At 42.5% G+C, this 16,178-nt stretch overlaps 1 long non-coding RNA gene across 1 annotated transcript in view; it reads right to left on the reverse strand.

The window, feature by feature from the left end:
- Nucleotides 1-9,856: 9,856 nt before the first annotated feature.
- Nucleotides 9,857-16,178, reverse strand: part of LOC116538132 — a 30,419-nt gene continuing 24,097 nt past the window's right edge. Inside the window, exons 5-6 of the long non-coding RNA XR_004263516.1 lie at nucleotides 12,117-12,121; nucleotides 9,857-9,872 (exon numbers count right to left, since the gene is read on the reverse strand). This is a non-coding gene — a long non-coding RNA (uncharacterized LOC116538132). The remainder of the gene's footprint in view (nucleotides 9,873-12,116; nucleotides 12,122-16,178) is intronic.

Here is a 16,178-nt window from a genome sequence, read left to right on the forward strand (position 1 = left end):
TAAGTCATTCTGACCTAAAATTAGCTTTGAGATTCCCCAGTTGTTCCTATGGAGAGCCTCAAAGAACATATATCTCATATTATAGAGATATTGAATGATGAAACTTACTTGGTGAAATGCACGAGAGGCTTCGTCAAGTCATAAGTGATACTAGATCTTCCTTCAGTTACATTATGAGTATGATATAAATGTTCCAAAAATTATATGTCATAAAACATAACATGCTATCCGTCATAATTTGTATTGTTATGTTAAATCTTTTCTAAAGTTATGTTTGTATGAATATGTTATTAATGTGAATATTCTAAAGATTGTGTGAAATTTATAAAAGTCTGATGGTCCTGATGTGACTCTATCAGTCATGATTCTGGTTGATATCTTAAAATGCTGTATGTGATAGCATGCAATAACTAAATTTCCAAGTTAATTGAGAACTTTAATCACTTTTTTAACCAATGACTATTCTAAGTTTTTGTCATCCACAGTTATTGTTTTGAATTCTTCTCTAAAAACATTTGCAGCAGCTATGGTCCAAAATTGCTTTTCAGAGAAAAGGTTCCAAGAAGTACTCTTGAACATAGAGTTCTGATAACTGTAAGGTCAATAAACTAAATAAAAATTGTTAGAACTTGAATAAAGAAGCTCATGGGGTTATGAAACTGCTAATCAAGATCAACCAGGCCGAGTGTGGTGTCTCAGGCCTGTAATCCCAGCACTTTGGGAGGCCGAGGCGGGTAGATCATGAGGTCAGGAGCTCAAGGCCAGCCTAGCCAAGATGGTGAAACCTTGCCTCTACTAAAACACAAAAATTAGCTGAGTGTGGTGGTAGGTACCTGTAATCCCAGCTACTCGGGAGGCTGAGGCAGAGAATTGCTTGAACGTGGGAGGCGGAATTTGCAGTGAGCCAAGATCGTGCCACTGCACTCCAGCCTGGGTGACAGAGCGAGACTCTGTCTCAAAAAAAAAAAAGATCAACCAAAACAAAACCTTAATTACATAAAATTAATTAATAAAGATAACATTTTATGGCATATTTAAAATATTATTGGTTCTCTACTTAAATGCTTTATTTTCCAAATTTAAGAAATGTTTCTCTCATAATCCATCTATAGTTTACAACAATTTGGTAAAGTATACTTTTGTGAATCAAGATGGAAAAAGCCCTTGTTTCTTCTTCCCACTTGCTTCATCTAAAACTTGGAAACTATCTATGAGTATATTTATTTTTATTTATGTAAGTTCAGTAAAAATCTGCTCTCCCTTTATAAACAGGGTACAATTGGCAACATTGGCTATATTACCAAGGCTTTCACTGAAATGTCATATTTTAAAATGTCCATAAAGTACTTGGTTTCCAGAGTTCCTTCCCCGTCTTACAGTGAGTGAGTAAATATTGTCACTTCCTGGCATGCCTAACAACCTCAAGACTGTACGTAAAATCTAAAGTTGGCCTTAGTTTGGCTTCCTAGCCTCAAGAAGTTTTTAAATTTGAGATTTCCATATGATTAATGTAGGGGGGAAAGTTATGTTTCTAAAGAAAAACTAGAATGCACCTATTATTAGTTTGTAGCCCTGTGCATTGTTTTCAAGTTCTGCTTATCTACCTGCAGAGTGGATTATTTCCTAAATTCTCCTAATTTCCTTCTATATTGGGTTACCAGTCTCCAACTAAAACAAAAGCTGCTTTACTCCTAAAGCCCATAAGCTGAAATAAGATGAATTTTAAGCAGAAAGTTTATTAAACCACCCAATGTGATGACCAAAAACATTGAAACTGCCAATCAGGAAAAAAGTTGATGTTTTCACATCGTAGACAGCTTTTCCCAAGAAATCAGAATAAGATTTCATATCATAATGAGACTTTTACACTTTAATGTTACTTTTTCCACTGGGCATGAAAATGGTGTAATTGAAATTTCACAATCAATAGTTTCTGCTAGCAACTTAACAGAACCCAACAGAAGAAATTCGTAGTGCTAATTGGTTAAATAAGAAAACGTCTGTGCTGATGCTAATACTGCATGCTGTACTTGGATAAATTTTATGTGAGAAAGTTGAAACCCATATACACAAAATTAGAAAACAGGCGACATGGTTACAACAGGTCTCATCTGATGTCCTATGGTCAGTTGATTTATTCAATTGATTAAGTTGAGGTTCACGGCTCAACACCATTATACAAATGGAAATTATATTACCCTTAATTTTACTTTGTATTTCCCCTTTTCAAGTTGCACCTGTTACTTGTTAAATTTTTGCCCAAGTACTACTCCTGACAAAATAACACTGGCCCAGTACTTTAAGAAAACAACAAAAGACTTTGGAACAGACAAAATTGAACTAAATAATGGACTCTGGGTAGACTTAGCCTGAGAGCCACTCTTTTCAAACCCTTGTTGCTTAAATGTGGCTAAATGGATCTTGTTTTTGAGATGGAGTCTTGTTCTGTCACCCAGGCTGGAGTCCAGTGGCACGATCTCGGCTCACCGCAACCTCCACCTCCCCTGTTCTAGCCATTCTCCTGCCTCAGCCTCCTGAGTAGCTGAGATTACAGGCACCTGCCACCATGCCTGGCTAATTTTTGTATATTTCGTAGAGATGGGGTTTCGCCATGTTAGCCAGGCTGGTTTCAAACTCCTGACCTCAGGTGTTCTGCCCGCCTTGGCCTCCCAAAGTCCTGGGATTACAGGTGTGAGCCACTATGCCTGGCCTGGATTTTGACACTGATTTCTAGTCACCAATCACTCCCTGAAATGTGGGACAAGAGGAACAACCAAGACAGGTTCCTCCCAGCATCAGAGGGCATCAAAACCTAAAAACAGGATGATTGATTAGTGATCCTTCCAGAGAAAGATCTTGATCAAAAGGGGGACATGTGAAAGTTGTCAGAGGCTAGATAGAGTCGCTAATGTTAAGGTAAAACTGACAAATAGAGCCACAGAAAGCAACGAAGAGAGGATTTCCACATTTGTATGCCTAATAACAAAAACTCTCACACAAGACTACAAAAATGACAACCTTACATAAAGGCTACAGTGACCTGACACAATAAAGTACTTCTGAAAGGACATCTGCCCAGCGGCTGCCTGTCTAACCTTGGACTGATGTCACCCTTGTCATTGATCTATGTAGCCAAGGATAGTTATTTCAAAATAGTTTTGTAATACTTCTTATTTTTTTTCTCTGAAAATCTTATTTTTCTTTTGCTTTCTTGAAAATGCACAAGGACATAGAAATAGAAATTCCATTTGACCCAGCAATTCCATTACTGGGTATATATCCAAAGGATTACAAATTGTTCTACTATAAGGACATGTGCACACGAATGTTCATTGCAGCACTATTTACAGTAGCAAAGACCTGGAACCAACCCAAATGCCCATCGACGATCGACTGGATAGGGAAAATGTGGCACATATACACCATAGAATATTATGCAGCCATCAAAAACAATGAGTTTGGGTCCTTTGTAGGGACATGGATGAGCCTGGAAACCATCATTCTCAGCAAACTGACAGAAGAGCAGAAGATCAAACACCGCATGTTCTCACTCATAGGCGGGTGTTGAACAATGAGAACACATGGACACAGGGAGGGGAGCACTACACACTGGGGTCTGTTGGGGGGAAATAGGGGAGGGATGGTGGGGGGTGGGAAGCTGGGGAGAGATAGCAAGGGGAGAAATGCCAGATGTAGGTGATGGGGAGGAAGGCAGCAAATCACACTGCCACGTGTGTTCCTATGCAACAATTTTGCATGTTCTTCACATGTACCAAAACCTAAAATGCAATAAAATAAATAAATGGGAAAAAAAAAAAAAGAAAATGCACAAGGTTACTATGGCATGTGCATTCCCATTGCAATGTTTTATTCCCAGATAAGTGTCTTTTCTTTTGGAGAGGTCCTCTCTGTTTTTCATTTAAATTGACAACCTGTCTCTGTCTCTGTCTCTTTGGATCTTTCTTTGTCTCTCTGTGTGTATCTCCTTGTTTCTCTTTCTCTGTGTGTATCTCTGTCTTGGTCTTGCTGTCTGCCTCAGTATCTCTCTGTCTCCATGTGTGTCTCTGTCTGTTTCTGAATCTCTGCTTCTCTCCCTGTCTGCCTCTCTATGTGTATGTCTGTCTCTATAGCTACCTGTCTCTTTTCGTCTCTGTCTCTCTGTGGGTCTCTGTCTGTCTGACTCATTCTCTGTCTCTTTTCTGTCTCTCTGTCTCTGTATTCTTTCTGTCTATCTCTGCCTTTCTCTGTCTCTGTATCTCTTTCTTTTTGTCTCTCTCTCCATCAGCTCTCTTTTCCTCTGTGTATTAGCCCACTCCTACCACCTTCCGAACAGGCCTGCTCTATGGGGCAGGTGGAGTAGGCCCTCAGCGGCTCCAAGAATATGTTTTACAATGTAGAAAAGCAAGCCTGAAACGCTTCTCTTTCCCAAAGTCCACAAGTGCATCCTGGGGAAGGATATGGATTGTCCCTGCTTGGGATAAACTCTCAACCCTGGACCAATGCTAGTGTCCAAGTGACTCAGGCCTTGCCTGGGACATGGGCCTACCCTTCTCCCTGTGACCTAGGGTAAGCAGATGTCATCCTCCAAACTAAGATCCTTTAGGGAATGAAGAGAGGTGTGTCAATAATTGAATCAGGACAAAAGACATAAACCAGACTGAGCCAAGCAACCTGGGATGCATCATGGTGTTCCTCCCGGTACCAAAAGAAGAGATTCAGAGAAAACAGACAGGGCAAGACCTGCCAAGCCAACTCATGTACTTTAAAAATGTCTCAAATGACCAGTGTGAATTCATGGAAAATGGCATTCTGTTTCCAAATGCAGCATATCTGAAAACATTTGTCCTGCATCCTTAACTGGGACAGTGATGTTTCTAGCAAGTGCGTTTCAAATCTCTGGATAATTTCAGCAGTGGGCCACCTGCTTTTATAATTCTTTTCCCTGATGCTTGTATTCAGCTACTGTTTGCTCTTCTACAGCTCTCATGAGCTCCAGCAGCTTTAGGTTTGGGGGACAGCCCGAGGCCCAGCTATACAGCCCAGGCCTCATGCCACTGTCATATCCCCACCGACAGTGCTCCGGGTGCCTTCTGCCAAGCAATTTCAGGAACAGATTTGGAGATGAAACGTTAAGCATCCTTCTGGAGATGCTGGAAGATGGAGTGACTTCTCCAGAGCCCTCACCCACTTCTCTGCCCTTCCAGGACGACGTCAGTATAGTGAGGAAGATGAAAGCACAGGCTTTGAATCCACTCCATTACTGACAACTACTGCTATTTCCATTGCTCTTATTATAGCATAATTTCAGCACTGGATTTGAGCTTTTCAGAGCAGCTCTTACACTGGCAGAAGACACTTCACCAGCCTTCTACAATAATTATTCATGCTCTGAATCTTCATTACTTTTCCAAACAGCCCCTTCCCTTCTTCTTTCCCCCGTTTGTTCTGGCTAACTGGAATCATAATGGGTATCTCCTAGCCCATACCATTCTCTGTTCAGCACCCAGACCAGTGAATATCCCAGAATGCCTGCTGGAGACATTGTGAACTGGAGAGGGGGCCACAAGCATGCTCTCCCAAGGGAATTCTGAGATCAGCCCTGTGTGTCTCTGCAGTTTCTAAACTATCATGAGTCTTATCTCATTAACACACTTTATTGCATCCCCTAAGCTACTTCTCTGCAACTCATCTTTCTCCGTGCCTGCCTTGACCTCATTGCCATTTTTTCTTTCTCTCCTCTGGTATAATAACACCAATAGCTGACATGACTCTTTTTCAGGCACTGGCCTAAATGCTTTACATCTTTTTAGTAACCCTATAAAGTAGCTTCTTTCATTTTGTCACTTTGCTGTGGGGAAGCTGATCACAGACAGCAAAGTAGCTAGGAAAGGTCAGATACCTGGTAGAATTTAACCACAGTCAGGCTAGCCCTAGAGCCAGCCTTCTTGACTAGGCTGTATTGCCTCCCACTGCAGTGTAGTCTATACATGAGTGACAGGTAACCTGTGGGTAACTATATCATTTCAGAATATATGGTACAAAACATTGTGCTTTCTTTTGATCCTTTCAATCCGCACTTATGGACTTCAGATGCTATGCTGTGCCTAAACCATATGGTGAGGAGGAAGAAATAACCCCTGCCCCAAGTAGTTCACAGACTAATAGCAAAGACAGACATAAGAAGATAGGAACATTCTAAATATACAGAAGGGTGATACAAAAGAGATAACTCCAGGAGAAAGGAAAACACAGAAAATTTACTTTGTCCAGTTAAGAATATGTGTTTTAATTAATCTCATACTCTGGTTAATAGTTACCAGTGATCTCAGGGTAAGAAAATCTTGCTTAATAGCTTCAGCTATTTGCTTATATGCTTAACAGCATTTCCATTTCTTCGATTCAGAAGACGCAGCATGTTCTTATAAATAATGAAGACCAATATCATGATTGGAGATGCCTTGCCCTGTAGAAAGAGCAAGGCCTTTGGGATCACACAGAGCAAGGTTTCATTCAGTTCTGCTCCCTTCCAGCTGTGGGATGTTGGATACTATATGTGACCTCTCTAACCCTCACCTTGCTTGTCAAGGAAATGGGCACAGTCTTTCACCCATCGAAAGACACATAGGTTGTTTTCAGGTTTTGCCTATTAGGAATAAAGCTGCTGTGAACATTTGTGCACAGGCTTTTGTGTGAACATGAATTTCCATTTCTTTGGGGAAAACGCCCAAGTACGCAGTTGCTGGGTTGCATGGTAATGGCATGTTTAATTTTATAAGAAACTGCAAAATTTTGTTCAGAGTGGTGGTATCATGTTATACTCCTGTCAGCAACATATGAGTGATTCAGTTGTTTGACATTTTTTGCCATCATTTGGTGTTATCACTGTTCTTCCTTTCAACCATCATGATAGCATTAGTATGGGTTCTCCACAGAAATGGAACCAATAGAAAATATATGTCTGTACAAAGGTTTATTATAAGAATCTGGCACACACATTGTAGTTTTAATTTGCCTTTCCCTCATGGCTAATGAAGTTGAATTCATACCATAGATTACTGCTTAGCAATGAGAAGGAATGAACTATTAATGTAAATAGTTCATTGAAGCAACAGCTTAGGTCAATCACCAGAAAATTATGCTCAGTGAAAAACAGCAGTTCCCTAGGGTTACCTGCCATATGATTATAAAACTGCAGTGGTTAATTTGTGTGTCAACTTGACTGGACCATAGGGTTCCCGGAATTTGGCCAAGCATTGCCCTGGATAGGTCTGTGAGGGTATCCCCTGGATATGGATAACATTTGAATTGGTAGCCTGAGTCAAACGGATTGCCTTCCCAACTGTCGGGGGGCGGGCGGGGAGCTCATCCAGTCAGCTGAGGGCATAAATAGAGTAAAAAGGCTGATGCTCCATCTAGTGGGAGGGAGTTCCTCCTGCCTGACTGCCTGGAGCTGGGATACTAGTTCTTTCCTGCCTTCAGACTTGAGCTAAAAACATTGACTTTGTCTGGGTCTTGAGTCCGCTGACATTCAGATTAAAACGACATCATCAGCTCTCCTGGTTCTCCAGCCTTAGGACTCAAGCTTTGCCATGAAGCCTCCTTTTTCTCTAGCTCGTCAACTGCAGGTCTGGGGACTTAGCCTCCATAATTGCATGAGTTAATTTCTTACAATAAATCTTTTTATACAAACATATCTCCTATGGGTTATATTTCTGTGGAGAGCCCCGACTAATACAATAGCATTCTTGAAATGGCAAAATTACAGAAAGAGAGGACAGATTAGCAGTTGACAAGGGTTAAGGAGATGAGAGGGAGGAAAGAAGTAGGTATGATTATGAAAGAGCGATAGAAGGACTCCTTGTAGTCATGGAGCTATTCTGTATTTTGGACTGTGAAGGTGGATATATGAACCTAGACTTCAGATAAAATTGCACAGAACTAAATATACACAATCACACACTCACACAAATGAGTACAAGTGAAACTGGACAAGTATGTAAAAGACTGGTGGATTGTGTTAATACCAATATCCTGATTGTGCTATTGTACTATAGTTTTGCAAGATGCTATTAATGAGGGAAGGCTGAGTAAAGGAGTGCATGAGATCTCTGTATTATTCCTTACAAATTGCACATGAATCTACAATTAATGCAAAATGAAAAGTTTATTTTTAAAATGGGAATAACAATTCTTACATCACAGAGCTAAGTTACAGATGAAATGGTGTTCAGAGAAGCCTCTGGCTTAGGGTATAATACACAGTAGGTCATCAATAAGTGCAAATATATTTTTTTTTAACAGAGACTTCTGATTAGTGCCACGTCAAGTAATACTTAGTGGAAATGAAAAAAAAAAAAAGCTCTCATCATGCCTGAAATAGGAGACAAATAGATAGAAAGTTAGTTATAAGAAAATGTAGAGTGCTTGAAAAGGAGACACATTGCATTATTTAATTTTAAATATGTACACATATATATAAAGTTATATGTCCACCCAAAGAAATGACCTAGAGAACTGGTCGTTAACTAACAGCCTACTGTTGTTAATTGAAGATGCCAATTCTGCTCTGAATCTTCATAAATGTTTAGTTATCTCCAAGCTGTCGAGTATTTTAAATTCATACATAGGCCCTAGGAATTTTGATGAATACCTTTGAACAGTGCTGGGTCCGTCCCACAGACCCTGGCCAGCAGATGAAATGAGTACTCAGACAGGGGTATGCAGTGTAAGAGCGGCTAAGGGGCTGCCTAGCTCTTGTGGCCAGAGAGCAGGCCAAGAAGCTTGAGCTGCTTGCTTTTCCTCAGTGCGGGCACGATGCAGCAAACCTGGAGCAAACACAACTTGTAGGTAATTAACATTTATCGTTCCCCTTTAGGGGGAATGTCAGGCGTGAGATCAGTTCCTGGTCAATATAAGTAAACAAGATAAAATGATTAAGATAAATTCCTCTACACTCACTTGTACCTACTCCTTGCCCTCTGCCTCAGGGTTATAGAATAGCTGCCTTCAGCTATTTTCCCCTGGGGTTCTGCAAAAGCTTCCGACCTTTCAGAAGGCTTGCCCTTTCCCTATAGGTTTTCCCACCACTCTGACTGATCCCCCATAGAGCAGCCCAGTTTCTTAAAATCATAGCCTAAACCAGACTGGCATAAAGAAGCCCATGTGGAGTTAATTGCCGTCAACAGGAACAGTGACAGGTTGTTCTATATTCTTAGTACCTTTGCTGTGCCCTTTATTGCCGTGGGCGGAGTGGGGCCCGGGAGGGGAGATTCAACCTCCCTCCACCTCTGCTTTTTCCCCTTTTGCTATTTGGCTTCTTTAATAGGCTCCCAAAAAGAGGAAGGGAAGAATTGTCTCCCTTTACGGGGTTTTATATCAGGCGTATTGTTTCAAGAGAATCTGCCAGTGCCCTGGGCTACCGGTGAAAGAAAGGTGAGCAAGGCAAGCTTTCCAATCCAGTATCTCTCTCACAGTAGAATGAGAACTCAGGATGCAAACTGAGAAGACAGAGTTACCTACAAAGTGTCCTTGACTCAGAACGGAGCAGAGGCCATGCCTGCCAAGGTTCGCCCCTCCTTCTTTCAGCTCCATGCCTGAAACTCCCTAGAACACAACTTCTGGGCCAGTTTCATGGCTGAGTGACCTGTACAGCCATTCTCAGGAGGACCTTGTGCTTGATTTAATGCTCTGCTGTCACTTTCTTGACATTCTTAATTATTTTATCGTAATAATTTTATCTTTGAACTTACGTTTTGTAAGTGAAGTCCAACGGGACAATGAGCGGAGAGAGACGCAGTATGTCCACCCACAGTGCCCTGCTAGGCCATCTGCATACAGCTTTGAGAAGTTGGCTACGCCTCTTTCCTTACACGCTTACCTTGCACTTGCCTTGAGTCTTGCTAAATGCTCAGCATTGCTGTCCCAGGTACCACAACATCTAAGATTGAGTAAGCGAGGTGCTAAGAGCCCCGAGAGGCTGTGCTTTCCTATCAAACCAGAATTTGTCTCGAGTGCAAAAAGAAGGCAGTGCTGGTTTAAGAAATCAGAATGGCCAAGGAAGCTTAGTGTATCTTTTCTTACTGGTCTTATTCTCCCGAATTAGCCGATTGTTTGTACTGAAATGGGAAAGATAGGGCAACCCATAGTTCTTTTCCTTTTGGTCCTTCCTTACTCACCGTTAAACCCAAAAGAGAGAGTGCTGGAAGAACACATCTGAAAGAGCAAAATAAAAACAGTTGAGTTAGTTTTCTGCAGCTTTTCCACCATTCCCATAAAAATGAAATGCATATGCACATGCAAGCCTTGAGATATGAATTGTATAATTTTGGCAATTCTGTATATGAGTCAAATGCTCTTAGATTTGAATTTAAAATTGGCATTGCCCAATATAAAATGAATGATCATATACATGCTAATAATTGATCATTTTAACTTTATTTATTTATTTAGATATTAACTAGCAAATAAGAATCACCATGACAACTCAAGAGACCATGAAGAAGGAAAAAGCTTTGGTTTTGGTATTTTTAATAGCATTTTCCTGCTTTTTGAACAAGGGCTCTACCTTTTCATGTTGAACTGGGCTCTGCTAATTACTGGTCATGGAAGGTTTGCCAGACTCATTGGCCTCCTAGAGAACAAGGGCAGACATTAAGTGACTCTTTAGGCTTTGGATACTGGAGTCCGTTCAGTAGCTATAGTTGGAAAGTTATCCTGCCCGGCATCTTTCACTGTTTGGTCACCCAGGGCACATGGAGAAATTTACTTTACTAGGGAAAAAGTCATCTCTCTTAAGCTTGTGAGTACTGATAAGCCTATAGAAAAGATGTCTAATTAGGGTACATATGGGGTATGTATGAGTGTAAGTGTGTGCGAGCAAGTACACATGTGATTCCATTTCACAAGAGACTGACATATAAACAGGAATGGCAGGATATTAATTTATAATAAGAAATGGAGTCAGCACGGGCAATAGGAGTGGCATCCTTATTCCCCCCTGAAAGTCACGTTGTAAGAGAAGGCAAGTGAAACATATAAGGTGCCCTGATGTATTAGGGTTCTTACAGCAGACCACAAACTCTACTCTAGCCTATTTAACCAGAGCAGAGTTTATAACAGAGTAATGGTTTGCAAAGAATACTATAGAACTCAGTCAGCTACTCAACATATCTGTTTCGTCTTTTTTTTTTTTTTAGGTGGGGGACATATATTTAGGATACATTTTTAAAACCCTCATGTGGTTACATGTGGCCATGTGACTGGATTCTAGCCAATGGGAAATGAACAGTCACCATGTGCTCCACTCCCAGGCCTGGCCCATAACAGCCATCCATGTGCAGACCCTCAAGGTCTTCACTTTAATTAACTCAATGTAGACAGCTGTGGTAACCTCGGAAGCCATGTGTTGAGGATGCAAGAACCCTGGGTTCCTAAACAAAGACCTGAAAAGAAAACTACCCACAGACCAGAAACCCTCATTTTGAACTTTATGCAAGAGAAAAATATGCTTCTCTTGCATCAGGCCCTTAAGATACTTGGGATTTTGTGTTACAGCGGCCGAGAGACAGACCCAGTCATACCATGGGACAATTCTAAAGGAAACCCCATTGCCTTGTCTGGTGCTCTTCTGGCACAATGAGATGACCAAAAAGCTCTAAACTCCCCCGCCAACAGGCTTGGCACAAGATTTACCCTGCCTGACTGCCACCAGATGCTCACTTCCACCTGCTAACTCTTGCATGAGTGGGTTTTCTTGGTGGACCCAGGTTGCAGACAGAACTTTAGCTACAAGGAAGTCTGGGAAACATACTTTGTACCTTCCCTGCCTTGGTAACACAGGAAAGCACGTCAGAGGAGGCTGAATGAAGCAATCTGCAGAATCTGCCCTTATGGTAAGGTTAGACCAGAAGAAGTGGAATTAACTGGGTGATTGAATAGTTTTTAGCTTCAAGTTGTGTATTCATCCTCACAACAACCTGACAAGGGATCAGCTGCTTTGGGGTCACTACACCTAACAGTTAAAGGCATCCTGACCTCTGTATTTTCCAGGTTTGAAAGCTGACCAGCCTTCCTTGAGTCTGTTAATATTTTTATTCCTCTTTCCTGGACTTTGAAACACTCTCTATTTTAAAGCCATTATAAGCCCTGAGGTTTATGTGATTTACGTGGTTAAACTCTTAGGGAAGGAGTAATTACATTCATTTACCTTATTCCAGGCCCTTACTAGATTTCTTGAATTTTTCCCATGACCCCCTCTAGAAAGAACACACTTGGAGAAGTGGTGGTCCCACCTATTATCACTTTCAAAGGAGCTTCAGAGCCAAAGCTCTCTCGTTAAGGGAACGCAGCAATCACGTTGCTTTACACTGGGGCAGCACGTTTGGGAGCCTGGGCTCTGATGCCAGATTGCTTGGGTTCAAAATCCGCCCCTGCTATTTTACAGCTGCATAAACTAGAGTAATTATTCCATCTTTATGGGTTTCAGTTTTCTCTGTAAAATGGGGTTAGTGATAGTGCCCCTTTATGGAGTAATGGTGAAGAGTAAATGAGTTAATTTACATGGTGGTTTTAGAACAGAGCCTGGCACAAAGGAAGTGACCAGTAGGCACCGGCTGTCATGATGACTCCATGGAGCAAATCTAGTTGCACTGTTACCCTATTTTCAAATTTATTTTTGCTAGTAATAATCTTGCTTTATTAAATCTTCCTTCCATCCCCTACCCAAGGTGATTTCACAAAGGTTTCTGCATCCTGGAACATGGTGCTCATTTTCTGGTTTGTTCATATCACTTCCCAAGAACACACCTCTGATTTTATGATGAGGGCTGGTGGCACACCTGAATTGGAAATTCTAGCACTCAGATTTGTGGGAGACTTTTGAAGTATAAATCTGTTTACTAGAGTAGAGCTGTTGAGAAGCAGATGCATTTGAGCCCACACTGTCAAGCTGTTGCAGTTCAGAGAGAACATAAGGAGGTCAAAGAAAGAAAGAAAAAAATGCGGGAAGGTGCTCAGAGCAGATGGATAGGAATGGCACCAAAGGGCACGAGTGGAGGCTGGCACGTGAGGTTAAGTCTCTGTTCTTGGTCTCTGCCCCAGCTGTGCTGACCTCACGTCACAGGTTCTTGTGAAGGTACTTCTGGTACTAAGAAAGTCAGCAAGGCCAAGTGCCTTATGCTTTGGGTTTCTGAGCTCTGCAAACCTGGGCTCAAGTCCTGGTTCGGTCAACCCATAGAAGAGGATCTCGAAACTTCCTTCCCCCCATGGAACCTCAGTTCCCTTCAGCTGTAAAATTGGAATCATGTCATGTATCTCTCAAGGCTATTTTGGGGGTTAGCTGATATAACAGGAACGAAAGCACGAGCATAGTATCTGGCATGCAGTAGGTTCCCTAAAAATGTTATGCAAATTGGACTTTGTATTTTCTATTATAAAAGAAAAGGAATTCTATTGAAAAGAAAATTGCTCTTCGTAAGTTTTGCCTATAGCGGTAATAGAGTATGTGGTAGGAGGAAGCAAAAGACAAAAAACCTCAAACAGTTTCATCTCCAGCTTTTGAATCCTCCAAGTGAACTCTGTAATTTGGCTTCTTTCAGCCCTTCTGAGGACTGAAAGCCTTCGAGTATAGGCAGAGCCAAGGATGCCAGCCTCTTCCATTAAGGGCTCTGATTCATCATTCATTGCAGCAAGAGACATCTGCTTGGTGAGTTCTTTGAGGGCATGAGAGAAAGACGTCTCCTTGAATTCAGCAGATTTTGCAGACACTCAGATCACCAAGGGAAATGATTGCAAGGTAGCCGAGTGTGACAGTAGGGTTGGCTGTCTGTCTACTGCTGGCCTGTGACACTAGCAGAGGCGGTGGACCCAGGAGCTGCCCAGGAATCTTTTGCTCACCTTCTCCCAGCCCAGCTCTCTTACTCAGTTTCTGCTCTGAGGACTGGAGCAGCCCATACAGCTCCTTGCTAAGGAAGTTATTGTTATGCACTGAATTATGCCTTCCTACCAGTTCACGTGCTGAGTCCTAACCCCCAGTGCCTCAGAATGTGACTGCATTTGGAAACAGAATGTTTAAAAAGATAATTTAGCTTATAGTGGGGTCATTAGGGTGGGTCCTAATCCAATACGTCTAGTATTCTTATAAGATGAAAAGATTAGGACACAGACAGGTATGTAGAGGAGACCATGTAAAGACAGAGAGAAAACAGCCATCTACAAGACAAGGAGATAGCCCTCAGGAGAAATCAACATATCTCAGACATCCAGACTCCAGACCAGTGAGAAAACAAATTTCGGTAGTACTTTTTTTTCTTTTTTTTGAGGTGGAGCCTCAGTCTCACTCTGTTGCCCAGGCTGGAGCGCAGTGGCATGATCTCGGTTCACTGCAACCTCTGCCTCCCAGGTTCAAGAGATTCTCCTGCCTCAGCCTCCAGAGCAGCTGGGATTACATGCGTGCACCACCATGCCTGGCTAATATTTGTATTTTTAGTAGAGACAGGGTTTCACCATGTTGGTCAGGCTGGTCTCAAGCTCCTGACCTCAAGTGATCACCTGTCTCGGCCTCCCAAAATGCTGGGATTACAGGCGTGAGCCACTGTGCCCAGCCAAGATCACTTTTTTATGGCAGCCCTAGCAAACTAATGTAGTTACCTAATTTCAAACATGAGGTGGATCAAGCTCCCACTCACCTTTTCCATGACGCTAGAGAAGCCAGGTCTGGGGCCGGGCGCGGTGGCTCAAGCCTGTAATCCCAGCACTTTGGGAGGCCGAGGCAGGCAGATCACGAGGTCAAGAGATCGAGACCATCCTTGCCATGATGAAACCCCGTCTCTACTAAAAGTAAAAAAATTAGCCGGGTGTGGTGGCACGCGCCTGTAGTCCCAGCTACTCGGGAGGCTGAGGCGGAAGAATCACTTGAACCCAGGAGGTGGAGGTTGCAGTGAGCTGAGATTGTGCCACTGCACTCCAGCCTGGCGACAGAGCAAGGCTCCGTCTCAAAAAAAAAAAAAAAAAAAAAAAAAAGGCCAGGTCTGAAAACTGTGTCTTGCAAGAACTGGGCTTGTTTTATAATACCTACCATTTCCTACAGCTCTTACTGTATCGTACCCACTGCACACCTCAAGAGGGGGTTTATCACAGACCATTCCCCTTGCACTGATGAGGAGACTGAGACTCAGAGAGAAAACTGGGCTTATCCACAGTCTCAACAAAGAAAACAGCACCTCTAGGTTTTGAATAGAGGGCTTCCTCGCTCCCAGTTCATACTTGCTGATACTGTAGGGAGAGAAAAGGAAGTTGGCTGGTGATCTCCTGCTCCAATTCCACCAGCAGGCTTCATCTGTGGCCCTCTGGAGCAACTCCACTTATCTCAAAGGGAGTTGAACAATTTTCAGTAGACATAGGGTTTCACCATGTTGGCCAGACTGGTCTTGAACTCCTAACCTTAGGTGATCCACCTGTCTCTGTCTCCCAAAGTGCTGGGATTACAGGTGTGAGCCACTGCGCCTGGCCATAGGCTTAATGTCTTTCTGTTCATTCCACTTTCTTCAGGGAGATGGGAACATCGTTGAGGGAGAGGACTGTGGGCCTCCTACCTCAGTCCCACAACATCTAACACTGGGCAAGTGATCTATCTGAAGTTTCAGTGTATCTTCCCATTCATTCCTGTGGATGAGAGATGGTGGTAACATAAAAAGATGTTAATCAAGAAGCTGTTTGTGGAAGATAGCATTTGAAGGTGGTGGAGGCATTCATTGCTCAGCAAACATGTGCTAGTCTCCAGGGTTCTCCCAAGAAGCACAAACACACACACACACACACACACACACACACACACACACACACACACACATAAGGAATTGACTCACCTGATTGTAGAAGCAATGTGGTCCCATGGCTTGCTGTCTGTAAGCTGGAGACCCAGGAAAGCCAGTGATATAATTCCAAGACCCGAGAGCCAATCCAGATCTGCGGACCTGAGACAGAAGCACTGAGGGCAGAAGATCAATGTTCCAGCTCAGTCAGAAAGAGGGAGGATTCAGTCTTTCTTCACCGTTTTGTTCTATCCAGGCCCTCAACAGATGGCGTGATGCCCACGCACACTGGGAAGGCCATCAGCTTGACTCAGTTCACCAATTCAAATGCTAGTCTCTTTCAGCAACGTTGTCACAGATACACCCGGA

The sequence above is a fragment of the Sapajus apella genome, unplaced genomic scaffold (genome assembly GCF_009761245.1).
Source record: "Sapajus apella isolate SASKATOON/1434 unplaced genomic scaffold, GSC_monkey_1.0 scaffold117, whole genome shotgun sequence".
In the NCBI taxonomy this organism is placed as follows: Eukaryota; Metazoa; Chordata; class Mammalia; order Primates; family Cebidae; genus Sapajus; species Sapajus apella.